Source organism: Pseudophryne corroboree, chromosome 6 (assembly GCF_028390025.1).
Source record: "Pseudophryne corroboree isolate aPseCor3 chromosome 6, aPseCor3.hap2, whole genome shotgun sequence".
Classification (NCBI taxonomy): Eukaryota; Metazoa; Chordata; class Amphibia; order Anura; family Myobatrachidae; genus Pseudophryne; species Pseudophryne corroboree.
Window position 1 is genome coordinate 699,460,784 of NC_086449.1, and position 21,769 is coordinate 699,482,552.

Below are 21,769 nucleotides of genomic sequence, written 5' to 3' on the forward strand. Positions count from 1 at the left end.
TCAGGAGGCGATCCGATCATCGCTATAAATGCGCTGCTGTAGTAGCACTGCTACAACAGCAGCACACAGACAGCGCTGATCGGATCGCAGTGGTGACGTGCGGGGGGGGGCAGGGTCGGACCATTAGGGGGTGCCTGTGCACACCAGGCACCCCCGTGTGCACGTCTACAGAGCCTCCAACATGACCCGCCCCACTAGGTACAAAATGCTCTGTTTCTGGACTTCCCTCTTAATTTATGATTTCCATCACCTGTGTTGAATTAGTTAAATGATAAGAAAGCTGTTTCTTCACAGGTGATGGCAATAATAAATTAAGAGGAAAGTCCAGAAACAGAGCATTTTGTACCTAGTGGGGCGGGCCATGTTGGAGGGTATGCGTCTATGGGCAGAACAATAGTGGCGGGGGCGAGTGGGCATGATGCCCTGGCCAGCGGCTGCGCCCCCTCTGCTGGACATGCCAAGGCGCCCAGGGCACGTGCCCTGCTCGACCCCCCTAAGTTACGACTCTGTATATAATATATACATATATCTCACTAAAGGGGATCCTGTGTGTCATCACTTATATTGATTCCAACTTCGAGCAGGAGTGTGGAAAACTGGAGGGCACCTACGCACATTGCCACAGCAGAGAAGGAGTACCGGCTTTTGCAGACTTGTATAGATAGATAGATTTCTCCACTTCTAGAATTCTCTAAAATATGCATTCACCAACCATTCTGAGCCTTAATTACAGATTACAGCTGGGAATGGCACAAGCAGGAGCAGCTCAGCATCCACATAATTCCGAGGCTTCTGCTGCAGACTAAGCACCTGGTAGGTTACGCAGCGTGTCCTCCCTCCGCTGGTTGGCTGCTGGGGATCCACAAGCGGCGTAGGTGCTGAACAGGAAAGAGTCCGCTGACCACGCCCACCGGGAACGTCTCGAGCCACCTTCACTACATGCCACGCCCACCGCTCTGAGTCACGTGCCGGCTCAGTCCAACGGTTTTCGAGTCTTCGACGTTTGAGCTGACATCGGCGACATCTCGCGCTCCCGCCGCGGTTAGTGCATATGGTGTATGTGCTGAAATAATGACACCCTGAGCGCCCCGCACGGGGTATGTACCGCACTAAGGGGCAGATTTATTAAGCCTGGTGAAGTGATAAAGTGGAAGGTGATAAAGTACCAACCAATCAGCTCCTAACTTCCACGTTACAGGCTGGGTTTGAAAAATGACAGTTAGGAGGTGATTGGCTGGTGCTTTATCACCGTCCACTTTATCACTTCACCAGGCTTAATAAATCTGCCCCTAAATGAGGGTTAGTAATGGGGTGTATTGAGGGGTTCACTACGGCTGGCCGGCGGTCGGGCTCCCGGCGACCAGCATCCCGGCGCCGGGAGCCCGACCGCCGGCTTACCGACAGCTTGGCGAGCGCAAATGAGGCCCTTGCGGGCTCGCTGCGCTCGCCACGCTACGGGCACGGTGGCGCGCTACGCGCGCCACACTATTTTATTCTCCCTCTATGGGGGTCGTGGACCCCCACGAGGGAAAATAAGTGTCGGTATGCCGGCTGTCGGGCTCCCGGCGCCGGGAGCCCGACCGCCGGCAAACAGAAGACCACCCGTATTGAGGGCAGTAACGTTGTATGGGGGCAGTAATGTGGTATGGAGAGCAGTAACGGTGTATGGGGGCAGTAACATTGTATGGGGAGCAGTAATGGGATGTATGGGGCAGTAATGGGGTCTGTGGGGGGGGGGGGTTCATCAAATCGACAATGTTTAGGTCGACCACTATAAGTCGACAGTCACTAGGTCGACATGGATGGAAGGTCGACAGGGTTTCTAGGTCGACATGTGCTAGGTCTAAAGGTCGACATGAGGATTTTTTTTTTTGGGTGTCGTTTTCTTTGTAGAGTGACCGGGATCCCAAATTAGTGCACCGCGTTCGCTCGCCATGCTTCAAGCATGGTGCCTTCGCTCCGCTGCCGCTTCGCTCGGCACACTTTACCGTTCCAATCGTAATCCACGTGGATCGTTAAGTATGAAAAAATTCAAAAAAAGAAAAAAAATGTGAAAAACTCATGTCGACCTTTAGACCTGTCGACCTAGAACATGTCGACTTAAAGACCCTGTCGACCTTCCATCCATGTCGACCTAGTGACTGTCGACCTATAGTGGTCGACCTAAACATTGTCGACCTAGACACTGTCGATCTTCAGACCGGATCCCCTGTGGGGGGGGGGGGCACATTTATCATCATAGGGTGTCAGGCACGATAATTCTAATTGTGTATTGCTGCTATTGGTGTCAGTAATCACAGCTATCCCGGGTGTACTGCTCGTTACCCGCAGGCACAGAGGTGTCTGATAGGACCCTGCCACCGCCATGTGTAAGGAGTGCGATGATCGCTAGCGCCGTCATGCCGCAGCCGATGGCCATTGCCAGTGAAGGTTCCAGAGTTAACGCCATCTTCAGCTGTGGCTGCTGTTGGAATTGGAAGGGCCGCGTCAGATACAGAGATACCCGCTGCGGTTCTTCCTTGATACATTCAAGATCGCTTAATATCTGCAGATACCCTCAAAAACAGGTGGTTTTGGTGTATATGCCACAGTGTATGGTGAATGGGCCCCTATGTCCCTAGAATAGCAGATGTCAAACATCAATGGCATTAATGTAGCACGGGCCAGTGTACTCGTGCGGTCACTGGCCCTGCTACTAGCATGCACGTCCCTCCTTACCTGGGATGGCCCGGTGCCGTCCCATGGGGCCGGAGGTAGCGCTGGCTTCGGGCAGCACTGGGGACCGGGCCGGGTCCGGTCTCCACCTGGCCAGCTGGTTGCAGAGTTCGGCGGCGGGTGTGGGGGGCGGCGGTGAATCGCCACTGCCGCTCCACGTGGGTGATGGCGGTGTGCCTGCATCCTCTGGGACTCAGACCCCGCTAATCACAGCGGGGCTTTTTGAATTTGGCGCCAGCTGTGAGCCAATCACGGCTCGCGAGCTGGCGGCCAATCAGGAGTGGTGGCGACGAGCCAATCCTGGCTCGCCGCGTCACAGCCCCGCCCCCTAGTACTGGCTTGTATTAGCCAACGCTGGGCGCGAGGAGAGAGTTCGTCGGCGGGGAAGGAGCAGAGAAGAGCTCCTGAAGATTGAATATAGAAGACGGCACCGGAAGTCCTGGAGGGCGGCGGTAGTTGTAAAAGAGCTCAGACACGCCGCCGCCCGCCGGGTGAAATACAAAGAGCCGACGCCCGTCGGTGAAGACGCCAGAAGCCCTGGGGCAGCAGTGTGCGACGTAAAAGAGCTTCCCCTGGTCACCGCTGCCCAGGTGAAGACTCCTGGAAGCCCTGAGGTGGTGGGAACCGTCCCACCTCCGGCGAAGACAACGCAGCGGGCGTGGCCGGACTAGGCTTGGTCCAGCTGCGGCCACTTAGGACGGGTAAGGTCAGGTGGTGCCCCTCTCCTCCTAGACCACCAGGGATTCGGGCACTAGGCCTGTGGGGACAAAACAGGCATCAGGCCTGAGGCACCATAGGCGGGCACTAGGCTCGTGGGGACAAAACAGGCATCAGGCCTGAGGCACCATAGGCGGGCACTAGGCCCGTGGGCAGTACGGGCGCTAGGCCCAATAGGAGGTGGCGTTCGGCCACTAGGTTTAAGGAATAGCCCCCAATGGTGACAGTAGGCTGCGGTAAGAAGGGCAATAGGCCCGCGCTACTGTACAGGGTTAGGTAGGTGGGCAGCAGGCCCAATAGCAAGTCCCCCAGATAGGCAACAATAGGCCGGGGCACCCAGGGCAAGGTAGCCCAATACTGTTGTGTGTATGATAAGTTGTTACTACGCCGCAGGTGTGGGAAGACGGCGCTAGGCCGTGGTATCTCGATCCGGCGCTAGGCCGCAGGTTGTATAAGTCGGCACTATGTCGCAGGTGTGGTAAGTCGGCGCTAGGCCGCAGGTGACACAAGTCGGCGTTACGTCGCAGGTGCAGTAAGTTCTCAGTCGTCCCCACAGCCAGGCCCTCATGAAAGGTAGACTGTTGGAAGTTACGCGCTGGTGAGTATCGCAAGGTGGAAACAGTATAACTGTATTGTGTCATAACCTTTGCATAAATGTTTCTCAGTCATATCGCGTAGGCAGCGTCACGTCCTGTGGGCTCTATTGTGTGGTCTATCACAGGAGAAAGGAAGAAGGGCCAGTCGTCTGGCAGGAATCTGAGGATATGGTCGGTGAGCATAATTGTGTTTCGTGTGTGTTTTGTGGTGTATGTTGCCCCTTTCCCCACCTCCCCTTTGGGCATTTTCGTTCAGGGTCGCGCCTGGTGCTTCGCACCACTACGGGAGCACCCAGTCTGAGGCCGTAAGTGCCAATGATGACCCTTCACTGAGCCCAGTGGAGACCACCCCTGTATAGTGTGTGTCCCCATTCTTTTCAGGTCACCTCAGGAAGTCCTTGTCCGTGTCTGGCGTGTTCCAGCACCGTCTGAGTTTTCAGGACGGATTGTAGGTGGAGGACCGGAGACGTGAGGTACATCGGCTTGGGTAAGTGAGCGTGTTGTTCTTTTCTACAGGGCCGCACCGCCGTGCCTCTTACATTTACGTTGGAACAGAGAGACAGATGGTGTGTGTTTCTCTTTTGTGTGTCCCCCAGATAGTGTTGCCCCACCACCACCCCAGAGTTGTTGCTGGGACACAAGCCTAGCTTGGCCTCTGGAAAGCCCCGTCCCCAGGTTCTGATTGGCCCACGTGCCAGTCAGTGAAACAGCAGGGATGACTATTGGTGGGTATAACCATCGATAGCCACCTATTGTTTAACTTGGTACCATCGATGGCGCTCACAGTTCCACCATTGATGGTGAGCACAACGCTGGCAATCCCTACATATACTGCAACATGTTGATGTGTAGTTCAGTACCAATTTTTACCCAGATGGTGACACTTCTGTTGTGTGTTTTTTTTTTTTCTGAGTGTCCTGCAGGAAGCAGTGGGCGGGGGCTGAGCCAATCACCGTTATCCTTTCTTGTTTACCTGTTGGATCTTTCTTATTTAGGTTTTATATTTATTTAGCCTATCGTGTTTATTATTTTTGGGAGTCTCCTTGTTGACTCTAGGATCTTGGGCTGGATACCCCATGCTCTTAGAGTACATGGGAATAGTTACCCCCATGTTTTTTTTGTGTTTATGGTGATGGAGGTAGTAGAGTTGTTTGGAGTGGGGTTCTGTTTTGGAATCTAGCAGGCTGTAATGGGCCCTACACACTTAGCGATTATACTGAATGATATGAACGATCCCGTTCATTAATGAACGAGATATCGTTCATATCTTTCAGTGTGTATGCACCAACGATAAATGGGGCGCGGCCCCGCGCTCGCAGGGCTATGGGGCCGCGTGACGGGAGGAGTGAAGAAACTTCACTTTCCCCCCGCCGGGTCGGCCGTCGGGCACCTCGACGGAAAATGGCCAGTGTGTAGGGCCCTTAAGTTGGGGGTATAGTCATAGAACAGGTCTGGCCAACCTGTGGCTCTCCAGCTGCTGTTAAACTACAAGTCCCAACATGCCCGACCACAGTTTTGCTATTAGGGAACGCCAACTTTTGATCTGATAGGGTCAGGAGGTCTCATTTTTAAAAAAAAAGGGGTGTGGCCCCTAGTGGGAGGGTGTGACCTCAGTCTAGTGGGTCTGGCCACGCTCGCAGACCCTTCTTTTGCCATTTTGGGGGTGTGCACTGCGCTCCCCGAGCAGCCGGGCAGTCCCCTGCTCCCCTCCCAGCACTGAGTAGATGCTGTGCACATGCGCACGAGATCTATTCACAGATCACTTGCTGCTGATGAAAGCTTTCCCCCAACTGCCCCCGCGAGACACTGCTGCCTGCGGGCGGGACAGTGTCCAAATAGCGGAACTGTCCTGCTGGAATCGGGACAGTTGGGAGGTATGGAATGCTAGAACTGTGGCAGGGCATGCTGGGATGTGAAGGTTCATAACATTTTGAGAGCCACAGGTTGGCCAGGCCTGTCATAGAGAGTACCCTGACTCCTAACCGATATTCTCTATTGTAAATTACTATTACTAAAGGGCCCTACACATTAGGTCATGTGCCGCCGAGGTGCCCGACGGCCGACCCGGCGGTGGGGGGGCAGTGACGGGGGGAGTGAAGTTTCTTCACTCCCCCCGTCACCCGGCTCCATAGACGTGCAGGCAAATATGGACGATCTCGTCCATATTGGCCTGCATGCACAGCCGACATGTCACCAGCGATGAACGAGCGCGGGGCCGCGCATCGTTCATCGCTGGTGACTCCACACTGCACGATATGAACGTTATCTCGTTCATTAATGAACGAGATCGTTCATATCGTGCAGTGATATCGGCATGTGTGTAGGGCCTATAAGTCGCTTGTTCTATGATTTTGCTACTGAGTTTTGTCTCTATTTGGCCTGGTTTATTTGTTTTGGTTTAAAGTTCTATGTGTTAATGTTTTTCTCTAACGTCCTAGTGGATGCTGGGAACTCCGAAAGGACCATGGGGAATAGCGGGCTCCGAAGGAGGCTGGGCACTCTAGAAAGATTTAGGACTACCTGGTGTGCACTGGCTCCTCCCACTATGACCCTCCTCCAAGCCCGGCCGAGGTTGGATGAGATTTTGTGCCCGGCCGAGGTTGGATGCACACTAGGGGCTCTCCTGAGCTCTTAGAAGAAAGATAGTCTTAGGTTTATTATTTTCAGTGAGACCTGCTGGCAACAGGCTCACTGCAGCGAGGGACTAAGGGGAGAAGAAGCGAACTCGCCTGCTTGCAGCCGGATTGGGCTTCTTAGGCTGCTGGACACCATTAGCTCCAGAGGGATCGACCGCAGGCCCAGCCTTGATGTTCGGTCCCGGAGCCGCGCCGCCATCCCCCTTACAGAGCCAGAAGCAAGAAGATGGTCCGGAAAATTGGCGGCATGAAGACATCAGTCTTCACCAAGGTAGCGCACAGCACTGCAGCTGTGCGCCATTGCTCCTCTCACACTTCACACTCCGGTCACTGAGGGTGCAGGGCTCTGGGGGGGGGCGCCCTGAGGCAGCAATAAAAACACCTTGGCTGGCAAAAATACCTCAATATATAGCCCCAGGGGCTATATATGAGGTAAATACCCCTGCCAGATTCCATAAAAAAGCGGGAGAATAGGCCGCGGAAAAGGGGCGGATCTATCTCCCTCAGCACACTGGGCGCCATTTTTCCCTCACAGTTCCGCTGGAAGGAAGCTCCCTGGCTCTCCCCTGCAGACTACTCTACAGAAAAGGGTAAAAAAGAGAGAGGGGGGGCATTTAATTTGGCGCAGTATATAGTTATATTAAAAAGCAGCTATAAGGGACATAACTCAGTTAGTCCCTGCCTTATATAGCGCTCTGGTGTGTGCTGGCATACTCTCACTCTGTCCCCCCAAAGGGCCTTTGTGGGTCCTGTCCTCTATATAGAGCATTCCCTGTGTGTGTGGAGTGTGTCGGTACGGCTGTGTCGACATGTTTGATGAGGATAATGAGGTGGAGGCGGAGCAGATGCCTTTAGAAGGGATGTCACCCCCTGGGGGCAGACACCTGAGTGGATGTGCTTATGGAAAGAAATGAGTGCACGTATAGACTCATTACATAAGAAATTTGACGACATGCCGACTGCGGGACAGCCGAGTTCTCAGCTAGTTCCTGTCCAGGTGTCTCAAAAGTCATCAGGGGCTCTGAAACGCCCGCTATCTCAGATGGCACAAGTAGATGTCGACACGGATACTGACACCAGTGTCGACGACGATGAGTCAAATTTAATGCCCATTAAGGCCATTCACTGCATGATTGAGGCAATGAAAGAGGTGTTAAATATCTCTGATTTACATCCAGGTACCACAAAAAAGGGTATTATGTTTGGGGAGAAAAAACTACCTGTAGTTTTTCCCCCGTCAGATGAATTAAATGAAGTGTGTGAAGAAGCGTGGGCTTCCCCTGATAAGAAATTGGTAATTCCTAAGAAGGTACTAATGGCGTTCCCTTTCCCGCCAGAGGATAGGTTACGTTGGGAAACACCTCCTAGGGTGGATAAAGCGCTCACACGTTTGTCTAAAAAGGTGGCACTACCGTCTCAGGATACGGCCGCCCTTAAGGAACCTGCTGATAGAAAGCAGGAGGCGATCCTGAAGTCTGTATATACACACTCAGGCATTATACTTAGACCAGCTATTGCGTCAGCATGGATGTGCAGTGCTGCCGCTGCGTGGTCGGATAAACTGTCAGAAAATATTGACACACTAGACAGAGACACGATTCTGCTAACAATTGACCATATCAAAGACTCAGTCTTATATATGAGAGATGCACAGAGGGAAGTCTGCCGGCTGGCATCTAAAATAAGTGCATTGTCTATCTCTGCTAGGAGATGCTTATGGACTCGCCAGTGGACTGGAGATGCAGATTCCAAAAGGCACATGGAAGTTTTGCCTTATAAGGGGGAGGAATTATTTGGGGATGGTCTCTCCGACCTAGTTTCCACAGCAACGTCTGGGAAGTCAGCATTTTTACCCCATGTCCCCTCACAGCCTAAGAAGGCGCCATTTTATCAGGTTCAGTCCTTTCGGACCCAGAAAAACAAGCGGGGAAAAGGAGGGTCTTTTCTCTCTAGAGGCAGCGGTAGGGGAAAAAGGCTGCAACAAACAGCAGGTTCCCAGGAGCAAAAGTCCTCCCCCGCTTCCTCTTCCAAGTCCGCCGCATGACGGTGGGGCTCCACAGGCGGAGCCAGGTACGGTGGGGGCCCGCCTCATGAATTTCAGCGATCAGTGGGCTCGCTCACAGGTGGATCCCTGGATCCTTCAAATAGTATCTCAGGGGTACAAGCTGGAATTCGAGGCGGCTCCACCCCACCGGTTCCTAAAATCTGCCTTGCCGATTGCTCCCTCAGACAGGGAGGCGGTGCTAGCAGCGATTCACAAGCTGTATTCCCAGCAGGTGATAATCAAGGTACCCCTACTTCAACAAGGCCGGGGTTACTATTCCACACTATTTGTGGTTCCGAAACCGGACGGTTCGGTGAGACCCATTTTAAATTTGAAATCCTTGAACACATACATAAAAAAATTCAAGTTCAAGATGGAATCGCTCAGGGCGGTTATTGCAAGCCTGGAGGAGGGGGATTTCATGGTATCCCTGGACATCAAGGATGCTTACCTGCATGTCCCCATTTACCATCCTCACCAGGAGTACCTCAGATTTGTGGTACAGGATTGCCATTACCAATTCCAGACGCTGCCGTTTGGACTCTCCACGGCACCGAGGGTATTTACCAAGGTTATGGCGGAAATGATGATACTCCTTCGAAAAAAGGCAGTTTTAATTATCCCATACTTGGACGATCTCCTAATGAAGGCACGATCCAAGGAACAGTTGTTAGTGGGAGTAGCACTATCTCAGGAAGTGCTGCGCCAGCACGGCTGGATTCTGAACCAGCCTACGAGGCTGGGGGGCAGTCACAAAGGGAAGAAACTTCCAAGGACTATGGTCAAGTCAGGAGACTTCCCTTCACGTAAATATTCTGGAACTAAGGGCCATTTACAATGCCCTAAGTCAAGCAAAATCCCTGCTCCTACACCAGCCGGTGCTGATCCAGTCAGACAACATCACGGCAGTCGCCCATGTGAATCGACAGGGCGGCACAAGAAGCAGGATGGCAATGGCAGAAGCCACAAGGATTCTCCGATGGGCGGAAAATCATGTACTAGCACTGTCAGCAGTGTTCATCCCGGGAGTGGACAACTGGGAAGCAGACTTTCTCAGCAGGCACGACCTCCACCCGGGAGAGTGGGGACTTCATCCAGAAGTTTTCCAAATGATTGTAAATCAGTGGGGTCGTCCACAGGTGGACATGATGGCGTCCCGCCTAAACAAAAAACTAGAGAGGTATTGCGCCAGGTCAAGAGACCCTCAGGCGATAGCTGTGGACGCTCTAGTGACACCGTGGGTGTACCAGTCAGTTTATGTGTTCCCTCCTCTACCTCTCATACCAAAGGTATTGAGAATAATAAGAAAGCGAGGTGTAAACACAATTCTCGTGGTTCCGGATTGGCCAAGAAGAGCGTGGTACCCGGAACTTCAAGAGATGATCTCAGAGGACCCGTGGTCTCTGCCGCTCAGACAAGACCTGCTACAGCAGGGGCCCTGTCTGTTCCAAGACTTACCGCGGCTGCGTTTGACGGCATGGCGGTTGAACGCCGGATCCTGAAGGAAAAGGGCATTCCGGAGGAAGTCATTCCTACGCTTATTAAAGCTAGGAAAGAGGTTACAGCAAATCATTATCACCGCATATGGCGGAAGTATGTTGCATGGTGTGAGGCCGAAAAGGCCCCAACAGAGGAATTTCAACTAGGTCGATTTCTGCATTTCCTGCAAGCAGGAGTTAATATGGGCCTAAAACTAGGCTCCATTAAAGTACAGATCTCGGCTCTGTCGATTTTCTTTCAAAAAGAACTAGCTTCAGTACCTGAAGTTCAGACATTTGTGAAAGGAGTGCTGCATATTCAGCCCCCATTTGTGCCTCCTGTGGCACCTTGGGATCTCAACGTGATGTTGAGTTTCTTAAAATCACATTGGTTTGAGCCACTAAAAACCGTGGATCTGAAATATCTCACGTGGAAAGTGGTCATGTTATTGGCTTTGGCTTCAGCCAGGCGTGTGTCAGAATTGGCGGCTTTATCATGTAAAAGCCCTTATCTGATTTTCCATATGGATAGGGCAGAATTGAGGACTCGTCCCCAATTTCTCCCAAAGGTGGTGTCAGCGTTTCACCTGAACCAGCCTATTGTGGTGCCTGCGGCTACTAGGGACTTGGAGGACTCCAAGTTACTAGACGTTGTCAGGGCCCTGAAAATATATGTTTCCAGGACGGCTGGAGTCAGAAAATCTGACTCGCTGTTTATCCTGTATGCACCCAACAAGCTGGGTGCTCCTGCTACTAAGCAGACTATTGCTCGCTGGATTTGTAGTACAATTCAGCTTGCTGATTCTGTGGCAGGCCTGCCACAGCCAAAATCTGTAAATGCCCATTCCACTAGGAAGGTGGGCTCATCTTGGGCGGCTGCCCGAGGGGTCTCGGCTTTACAACTTTGCCGAGCAGCTACTTGGTCAGGGGCAAACACGTTTGCAAAATTCTACAAATTTGATACCCTGGCTGAGGAGGACCTGGAGTTCTCTCATTCGGTGCTGCAGAGTCATCCGCACTCTCCCCCCCGTTTGGGAGCTTTGGTATAATCCCCATGGTCCTTTCGGAGTTCCCAGCATCCACTAGGACGTTAGAGAAAATAAGAATTTACTCACCGGTAATTCTATTTCTCGTAGTCCGTAGTGGATGCTGGGCGCCCATCCCAAGTGCGGTTTATCTGCAATACTTGTACATAGTTATTGTTAACTAAATCGGGTTATTGTTCAGCCATCTGTTGAGAGGCTCAGTTGTTTCATACTGTTAACTGGGATTCATATCACGAGTTGTACGGTGTGATTGGTGTGGCTGGTATGAGTCTTACCCGGGATTCAAAATCCTTCCTTATTGTGTACGCTCGTCCGGGCACAGTGTCCTAACTGAGGCTTGGAGGAGGGTCATAGTGGGAGGAGCCAGTGCACACCAGGTAGTCCTAAATCTTTCTAGAGTGCCCAGCCTCCTTCGGAGCCCGCTATTCCCCATGGTTCCTTTCGGAGTTCCCAGCATCCACTACGGACTACGAGAAATAGAATTACCGGTGAGTAAATTCTTATTTTTTGTACACTAACCATGTCTCCTGGATTGATTACAGTGGTGGTAGATGCATATAATCTATAAACGCAATTTAAAAAAAAAAGTGGTTTAGTAAATCGACCCAGGTGTTTGTAAACACATGTATTTCTCTGACGTCCTAGTGGATGCTGGGACTCCGTAAGGACCATGGGGAATAGCAGCTCCGCAGGAGACAGGGCACAAAATAAAAGCTTAAGGATCAGGTGGTGTGCACTGGCTCCTCCCCCTATGACCCTCCTCCAAGCCTCAGTTAGATTTTTGTGCCCGGCCGAGAAGGGTGCAATCTAGGTGGCTCTCCTGAGCTGCTTAGAATAAAAGTTTAGTTTAGTTTTTTTTTTTTTTTTTCAGTGAGTCCTGCTGGCAACAGGCTCACTGCATCGTGGGACTAAGGGGAGAAGAAACGGACTCACCTGAGTGCAGAGTGGATCGGGTTTCTTAGGCTACTGGACATTAGCTCCAGAGGGACGATCACAGGTTCAGCCTGGATGGGTCACCGGAGCCGCGCCGCCGTCCCCCTTACAGAGCCAGAAGAGACGAAGAGGTCCGGTGAAATCGGCGGCAGAAGACATCCTGTCTTCAGACTAAGGTAGCGCACAGCACCGCAGCTGTGCGCCATTGCTCTCAGCACACTTCACACTCCGGTCACTGAGGGTGCAAGGCGCTGGGGGGGAGCGCCCTGAGACGCAATATAACAGTATATACCTTAGGTGGCAAAAAGAATACATCACATATAGCTCCTGGGCTATATGGATGTATTTTAACCCCTGCCATTTTTACACAAAAAAGCGGGAGATAAGGACGTCGTGAAGGGGCGGAGCCTATCTCCTCAGCACACAAGCGCCATTTTCCCTCACAGCTCCGCTGGAAGGACGGCTCCCTGACTCTCCCCTGCAGTCCTGCTTCAGAATCAGGGTAAAAAAGAGAAGGGGGGGGCATTTTTGGCAGCAAATAACGATAATAACAGCAGCTATAAGGGAATAACACTTATATAAGGTTATCCCTGTGTATATATATATAGCGCTGGGTGTGTGCTGGCAGACTCTCCCTCTGTCTCTCCAAAGGGCTAAGTGGGGTCCTGTCCTCTATCAGAGCATTCCCGGTGTGTGTGCTGTGTGTCGGTACGCGTGTGTCGACATGTATGAGGAGGAAAATGATGTGGAGGCGGAGCAGTTGCCTGTGTTGGTGATGTCACCCCCTAGGGAGTCGACACCTGACTGGATGATTGTATTTAAACAATTAAGTGATAATGTCAGCAATTTGCAAAAACTGTTGACGACATGAGACAGCCGGCAAATCAATTAGTGCCTGTCCAGGCGTCTCAGACACCGTCAGGGGCGCTAAAACGCCCGTTACCTCAGTGGGTCGACACAGACCCTGACACAGATACCCTAGTGTCGACGGTGACGAGACAAACGTAATGTCCAGTAGGGCCACACATTACATGATCACGGCAATGAAAGAGGCATTGAACCTTTCTGACACTACAAGTACCACAAAGAAGGGTATTATGTGGGGTGTGAAAAAACTACCAATAGTTTTTCCTGAGTCAGAGGAAATAAATGAGGTGTGTGATAAAGCGTGGGTTTCCCCCGATAAAAAACAGCTAATTTCTAAAAAATTATTAGCATTATATCCCTTCCCGCCAGAGGTTAGGGCGCGTTGGGAAACACCTCCTAGGGTAGATAAGGCGCTCACACGTTTATCTAAACAAGTAGCGTTACCGTCTCCTGATACGGCCACCCTCAAAGAACCAGCTGATAGAAGGCTGGAAAATATCCTAAAAAGTATATACACACATACTGGTGTTATACTGCGACCAGCAATCGCCTCAGCCTGGATGTGCAGTGCTGGAGTCGCATGGTCGGATTCCCTGACTGAGAATATTGATACCCTGGATAGGGACAATATTTTGTTAACTATAGAACATTTAAAGGATGCATTACTATATATGCGTGATGCACAGAGGGATATTTGCACCCTGGCATCAAGAGTAAGTGCTATGTCCATCTCTGCCAGAAGAGCGTTATGGACGCGACAGTGGTCAGGGGATGCGGATTCCAAACGGCACATGGAAGTATTGCCGTATAAAGGGGAGGAGTTATTTGGGGCTGGTCTATCGGACCTGGTGGCCACGGCAACGGCTGGAAAATCCACCTTTTTACCCCAGGTCACTTCACATCAGCAGAAAAAGACACCGTCTTTTCAAACTCAGTCCTTTCGTTCCCATAAGTACAAGCGAGCAAAAGGCCACTCCTTTCTGCCCCGGGGCAGAGGAAGAGGAAAAAGACTGCACCATGCAGCCGCTTCCCAGGAGCAGAAGCCCTCCCCTGCTTCTGCCAAGTCTTCAGCATGACGCTGGGGCTTTACAAGCAGACTCAGATATGGTGGGGGCCCGTCTCAAGAATTTCAACGCGCAGTGGGCTCACTCGCAAGTGGATCCCTGGATTCTACAGGTAGTATCGCAGGGGTACAAACTGGAATTCGAGGCGTTTCCCCCTCGTCGGTTCCTGAAGTCTGCTTTACCAAAGTCTCCCTCCGACAGGGAGGCAGTTTTGGAAGCCATTCACAAGCTGTATTCCCAGCAGGTGATAATCAAGGTACCCCTCCTGCAACAAGGAAAGGGGTATTATTCCACGCTGTTTGTGGTACCGAAGCCGGACGGCTCGGTGAGACCAATTTTAAATCTGAAATCCTTGAACACTTACATAAAAAGGTTCAAATTCAAGATGGAGTCACTCAGAGCAGTGATAGCGAACCTGGAAGAAGGGGACTATATGGTGTCTCTGGACATCAAAGATGCTTATCTCCACGTTCCAATATACCCTTCTCACCAAGGGTACCTCAGGGTTGTAGTACAAAACTGTCATTATCAGTTTCAGACGCTGCCGTTTGGATTGTCCACGGCACCTCGGGTCTTTACCAAGGTAATGGCCGAAATGATGATTCTTCTACGAAGAAAAGGCATTTTAATTATCCCTTACTTGGACGATCTCCTGATAAGGGCAAGATCCAGGGAACAGTTAGAAGTCGGAGTAGCACTATCTCAGGTAGTGTTACGTCAGCACGGGTGGATTCTAAATATTCCAAAATCGCAGCTGATTCCAACGACACGTCTACTGTTCCTAGGAATGATTCTGGACACAGTCCAGAAGAAGGTGTTTCTCCCGGAGGAGAAGGCCAGGGAGTTATCCGAGCTAGTCAGGAACCTCCTAAAAACAGGCCAGGTCTCAGTGCATCAGTGCACGAGGGTCCTGGGAAAAATGGTGGCTTCTTACGAAGCGATTCCATTCGGAAGATTCCATGCAAGAACGTTTCAGTGGGATCTACTGGACAAATGGTCCGGATCGCATCTGCAGATGCATCAGCGGATAACCCTGTCGCCAAGGACAAGGGTGTCTCTCCTGTGGTGGCTGCAGAGTGCTCATCTACTAGAGGGCCGCAGATTTGGCATTCAGGATTGGATCCTGGTAACCACGGATGCCAGCCTGAGAGGCTGGGGAGCAGTCACACAGGGAAGGAATTTCCAGGGCTTGTGGTCAAGCATGGAAACATCTCTTCATATTAACATTCTGGAACTAAGGGCCATTTACAATGCCCTAAGTCAAGCAAAACCTCTGCTTCAGGGTCAGGCGGTGTTGATCCAATCGGACAACATCACGTCAGTCGCCCACGTAAACAGACAGGGCGGCACGAGAAGCAGGAGGGCAATGGCAGAAGCTGCAAGGATTCTTCGCTGGGCGGAAAATCATGTGATAGCACTGTCAGCAGTGTTCATTCCGGGAGTGGACAACTGGGAAGCAGACTTCCTCAGCAGACACGACCTTCACCCGGGAGAGTGGGGACTTCACCCAGAAGTCTTCCACCTGATTGTAAACCGTTGGGAAAAACCAAAGGTGGACATGATGGCGTCACGTCTAAACAAAAAACTGGACAGATATTGCGCCAGGTCAAGGGACCCTCAGGCAATAGCAGTGGACGCTCTGGTAACGCCGTGGGTGTACCAGTCAGTGTATGTGTTCCCTCCTCTGCCTCTCATACCAAAAGTACTGAGAATCATAAGAAGGAGAGGAGTAAGAACTATACTCGTGGTTCCGGATTGGCCAAGAAGGACTTGGTACCCGGAACTTCAAGAGATGCTCACGGACGAACCGTGGCCTCTACCTCTAAGAAAGGACCTGCTACTGCAGGGGCCTTGTCTGTTCCAAGACTTACCGCGGCTGCGTTTGACGGCATGGCGGTTGAACGCCGGATCCTGAGGGAAAAAGGCATTCCAGAAGAAGTCATCCCTACTCTGGTCAAAGCCAGGAAGGATGTAACCGCAAAACATTATCACCGCATTTGGCGTAAATATGTTGCGTGGTGTGAGGCCAAGAAGGCCCCTACAGAGGAATTTCAACTGGGTCGTTTCCTTCATTTCCTGCAAACAGGACTGTCTATGGGCCTAAAATTAGGGTCCATTAAGGTTAAAATTTCGGCCCTGTCGATTTTCTTCCAGAAAGAACTGGCTTCAGTACCTGAAGTTCAGACATTTGTAAAAGGGGTGCTGCACATACAGCCTCCTTTTGTGCCTCCAGTGGCACCTTGGGATCTCAATGTGGTGTTGAGTTTTCTAAAGTCACATTGGTTTGAACCACTTTCCACTGTGGACTTAAAATATCTCACATGGAAGGTGTCGATGCTGTTAGCCTTGGCTTCAGCCAGGCGTGTGTCAGAATTGGCGGCTTTATCATAAAAAAGCCCTTACTTAATTTTTCATTCTGACAGGGCGGAATTGAGGACTCGTCCTCAATTTCTACCTAAGGTGGTTTCTGCATTTCACATGAACCAACCTGTTGTGGTACCTGCGGCTACCAGGGACTTAGAGGACTCTAAGTTGCTTGACGTTGTCAGGGCCTTGAAAATATATGTTTCCAGGACGGCTGGAGTCAGAAAATCTGACTCGCTGTTTATCCTGTATGCACCCAACAAGCTGGGTGCTCCTGCTTCTAAGCAGACGATTGCTCGTTGGATTTGTAGTACAATTCAGCTTGCACATTCTGTGGCAGGATTGCCACAGCCAAAATCAGTAAAAGCCCATTCCACAAGGAAAGTGGGCTCATCTTGGGCGGCTGCCCGAGGGGTCTCGGCTTTACAACTTTGCCGAGCAGCTACTTGGTCAGGGGCAAACACGTTTGCTAAATTCTACAAATTTGATACCCTGGCTGAGGAGGACCTGGAGTTCTCTCATTCGGTGCTGCAGAGTCATCCGCACTCTCCCGCCCGTTTGGGAGCTTTGGTATAATCCCCATGGTCCTTACGGAGTCCCAGCATCCACTAGGACGTCAGAGAAAATAAGATTTTACTTACCGATAAATCTATTTCTCGTAGTCCGTAGTGGATGCTGGGCGCCCATCCCTAGTGCGGATTGTCTGCAATACTTGTATATAGTTATTGTTACAAAAATTCGGGTTATTATTGTTGTGAGCCATCTTTTCAGAGGCTCCTTTGCGTTTATCATACTGTTAACTGGGTTCAGATCACAAGTTGTACGGTGTGATTGGTGTGGCTGGTATGAGTCTTACCCGGGATTCAATATCCTTCCTTATTATGTACGCTCGTCCGGGCACAGTATCCTAACTGAGGCTTGGAGGAGGGTCATAGGGGGAGGAGCCAGTGCACACCACCTGATCCTTAAGCTTTTATTTTGTGCCCTGTCTCCTGCGGAGCCGCTATTCCCCATGGTCCTTACGGAGTCCCAGCATCCACTACGGACTACGAGAAATAGATTTATCGGTAAGTAAAATCTTATTTTTAGGAATTTCAGACTGTAAGCTCCTATGGGGCAGGGACTGATATGGATGACTTGTGTTCTCTATACAGCACTGCGTTTTTGTGGTACTATATAAAGAAACCGTAATAAATATTCATGTCTATCAGGAACATATTATCGCGCCTCCATCTTCTTTTTTCAGGTGGACCTTCTCTATGATTGAATTGTGAGATCATCAGCGGAGCAAACTACATTTCTGGGCTTCTGTGAGGTCATCTTTACAACAAAGCATATATTGAAGATAGGACGTCAGGAGTAGCTGACCCAAGACAGGTAATTAATATTATTATTAATTACAGATAACTCAGGCTAGACTTTGGTTCTAGACCTGTAGAGGCGCGGTAATATGTTTCTGAAATACATTAATATTTATGAAATATGTGTTTTCTATACACGTTCTTCCTAAAGACATTTTGAGAGCTTGATGAATTTAGATCCTCATACTATTGTATGGGTACAGTGGGCCAGATCAAGACTGAAATCTGAGCAGGAGATAGGTGATATCTCCTGTATTAGTATTCTAATGAATGGCCACGATTCTTAATTTCTACAAAAGTAGGTGAAAATGTTCATTTTCACCTACTTTTGTATAAATGTAGGTAAAATAAATAGGGCTCTTTGTGAGAAATCACCCTGCCAAGAAGGCTAGGTGCAATGAAATATTCATGTGTTTGAGCGCTTGTGTGTTAGGAATTGTAGTCTGTAAGCTCCAGTGGGGCAGGGACTAATACGAATGAGTTTTCTCTATCGTCCTAGTGGATGCTGGGGTTCCTGAAAGGACCATGGGGAATAGCGGCTCCGCAGGAGACAGGGCACAAAAGTAAAGCTTTTACAGGTCAGGTGGTGTGTACTGGCTCCTCCCCCTATGACCCTCCTCCAGACTCCAGTTAGATTTTTGTGCCCGGCCGAGAAGGGTGCAATTCTAGGTGGCTCTCATAAAGAGCTGCTTAGAGAGTTTAGCTTAGGTTTTTTATTTTACAGTGATTCCTGCTGGCAACAGGATCACTGCAACGAGGGACAGAGGGGAGAAGAAGTGAACTCACCTGCGTGCAGGATGGATTGGCTTCTTGGCTACTGGACATGAAGCTCCAGAGGGACGATCACAGGTACAGCCTGGATGGTCACCGGAGCCACGCCGCCGGCCCCCTCACAGATGCTGAAGCAAGAAGAGGTCCAGAATCGGCGGCTGAAGACTCCTGCAGTCTTCTTAAGGTAGCGCACAGCACTGCAGCTGTGCGCCATTTTCCTCTCAGCACACTTCACACGGCAGTCACTGAGGGTGCAGGGCGCTGGGGGGGGGGCGCCCTGGGAGGCAAATGAAAACCTTTAAAAAGGCTAAAAATACCTCACATATAGCCCCAGAGGCTATATGGAGATATTTACCCCTGCCTAAATGTACTAAATAGCGGGAGACGAGCCCGCCGAAAAAGGGGCGGGGCCTATCTCCTCAGCACACGGCGCCATTTTCTGTCACAGCTCCGCTGGTCAGGAAGGCTCCCAGGTCTCTCCCCTGCACTGCACTACAGAAACAGGGTATAACAGAGAGGGGGGGGCAAAATAAATGGCAATATATTAATATAAAAGCAGCTATAAGGGAGCACTTAATCATAAGGCTATCCCTGTCATATATAGCGCTTTTTGGTGTGTGCTGGCAGACTCTCCCTCTGTCTCCCCAAAGGGCTAGTGGGTCCTGTCTTCGTATAGAGCATTCCCTGTGTGTCTGCTGTGTGTCGGTACGTGTGTGTCGACATGTATGAGGACGTTATTGGTGTGGAGGCGGAGCAATTGCCAAATATGAGGATGTCACCTCCTAGGGGGTCGACACCAGAATGGATGCCTTTATTTGTGGAATTACGGGATAGCGTCAACTCGCTTAAGCAGTCGTTTGCCGACATGAGGCGGCCGGACACTCAATTAGTGCCTGTCCAGGCGCCTCAAACACCGTCAGGGGCTGTAAAACGCCCCTTGCCTCAGTCGGTCGACACAGACCCAGACACAGGCACTGATTCCGGTGGTGAAGGTGACGAATCAACCGTATTTTCCAGTAGGGCCACACGTTATATGATTTTGGCAATAAAGGAGATGTTACATTTAGCTGATACTACAGGTACCACTAAACAGGGTATTATGTGGGGTGTGAAAAAACTACCAGTAGTTTTTACCGAATCAGAAGAATTAAATGACGTGTGTGATGAAGCGTGGGGTGCCCCGATAAAAAACTGCTAATTTCAAAGAAGTTATTGGCTTTATACCCTTTCCCGCCAGAGGTTAGGGAGCGCTGGGAAACACCTCCTAGGGTGGACAAAGCGCTAACACGCTTATCAAAACAAGTGGCGTTACCCTCTCCTGAGACGGCCGCACTTAAAGATCCATCAGATAGGAGGATGGAAAATATCCAAAAAGGTATATACACACATGCAGGTGTTATACTACGACCAGCTATTGCGACTGCCTGGATGTGCAGTGCTGGGGTAGTTTGGTCAGAGTCCCTGATCGAAAATATTGATACCCTGGACAGGGACAATATTTTACTGTCGTTAGAACAAATAAAGGATGCATTTCTTTATATGCGTGATGCACAGAGAGATATCTGCACACTGGCATCACGGGTAAGTGCTATGTCCATTTCGGCCAGAAGAGCTTTATGGACACGACAGTGGACAGGCGATGCGTAGAGGAGTTATTTGGGGTCGGTCTATCGGATTTGGTGGCCACGGCTACGGCCGGGAAATCCACCTTTCTACCTCAAGTCACTCCCCAACAGAAAAAGGCACCGACCTTTCAACCGCAGCCCTTTCGTTCCTTTAAAAATAAGAGAGCAAAGGGCTATTCATATCTGCCACGAGGCAGAGGACGAGGGAAGAGACAGCAACAGGCAGCTCCTTCCCAGGAACCGAAGCCCTCCCCGGCTTCTACAAAAGCCTCAGCATGACGCTGGGGCTTCGCAAGCGGACTCGGGGGCGGTAGGCGGTCGTCTCAAGAATTACAGCGCGCAGTGGGCTCACTCGCAGGTAAATCCCTGGATCCTGCAGATAATATCTCAGGGGTACAGGTTGAAATTAGAGACAGAGCCACCTCGCCGTTTCCTGAAGTCTGCTTTACCAACGTCCCCCTCAGAAAGGGAGACGGTTTTGGAAGCCATTCACAAGCTGTATTCTCAGCAGGTGATAGTCAAGGTACCTCTTCTACAACAAGGGAAGGGGTATTATTCCACTCTTTTTGTGGTACCGAAGCCGGATGGCTCGGTAAGGCCTATTCTAAATCTGAAGTCCTTGAACCTGTACATAAAGAAGTTCAAGTTCAAGATGGAGTCACTCAGAGCAGTGATAGCGAACCGGGAAGAAGGGGACTTTATGGTATCCTTGGACATCAAGGATGCGTATCTCCACGTTCCAATTACCCCTCACACCAGGGGTACCTCAGGTTCGTTGTACAAAACTGTCACTATCAGTTTCAGACGCTGCCGTTTGGTTTGTCCACGGCACCTCGGGTCTTTACAAAGGTAATGGCCGAGATAATATTTCTTCTTCGAAGAAAAGGCGTATTAATTATCCCATACTTGGACGATCTCCTAATAAGGGCAAGGTCCAGAGAACAGCTAGAGATGGGTTTAGCACTATCTCAAGAGGTGCTAAAGCAGCACGGATGGATTCTGAATATTCCAAAATCCCAATTAATGCCGACAACTCATAATAGAAAGATATATGGATTGGACAATGGCGCCCTTCTGTCTCTATAAAATACGTATTCTCTATGATTATACAAGAATATACGTTCCTTTATATAACCTGTATCATCAGCATGTAATTAGTCAGGCTACTCTTCTGTCCATACAGCATCCCTTCTCTTGTTCGGTTTTCTCTCCAAATGCCCAGAAATAGAGGAAAATGGACAGGCAATAGTATAATACTGTTTTATTCAATTTAAAACACATCAAATATCCAGTCCAAATAAAAACTGACACACAAGTGATGAGAAAAATCCCAGATAGTGGAGGTAATGTAATTACCGGATAGTAGGAGAACCGATCAAAGTTCTCAAACTCGCATAAGATGTAATGGCAATCACAGGCAGCCACCCGGGTAACAGCTCCCTGGAACCGGCAATAACCCACGTCCACAATCGTCTGGATAGTCCTCCTCACGGCACCGACGCGTTTCAGGTCTATTCCAGACCCTTTTTCAAGGTAAGTGTGTCTCCATACA

The 21,769-nt window shown here is 50.4% G+C and overlaps 1 long non-coding RNA gene across 1 annotated transcript; it reads left to right on the top strand.

Annotated features, from left to right (window-relative positions):
• Nucleotides 1-333: 333 nt before the first annotated feature.
• Nucleotides 334-18,257, top strand: LOC134935584 (uncharacterized). Its single transcript, XR_010180269.1, has 2 exons — nucleotides 334-1,041; nucleotides 17,707-18,257. It is a non-coding gene; the product is annotated as an uncharacterized LOC134935584 (long non-coding RNA).
• The last annotated feature ends 3,512 nt before the right edge of the window (nucleotides 18,258-21,769 follow it).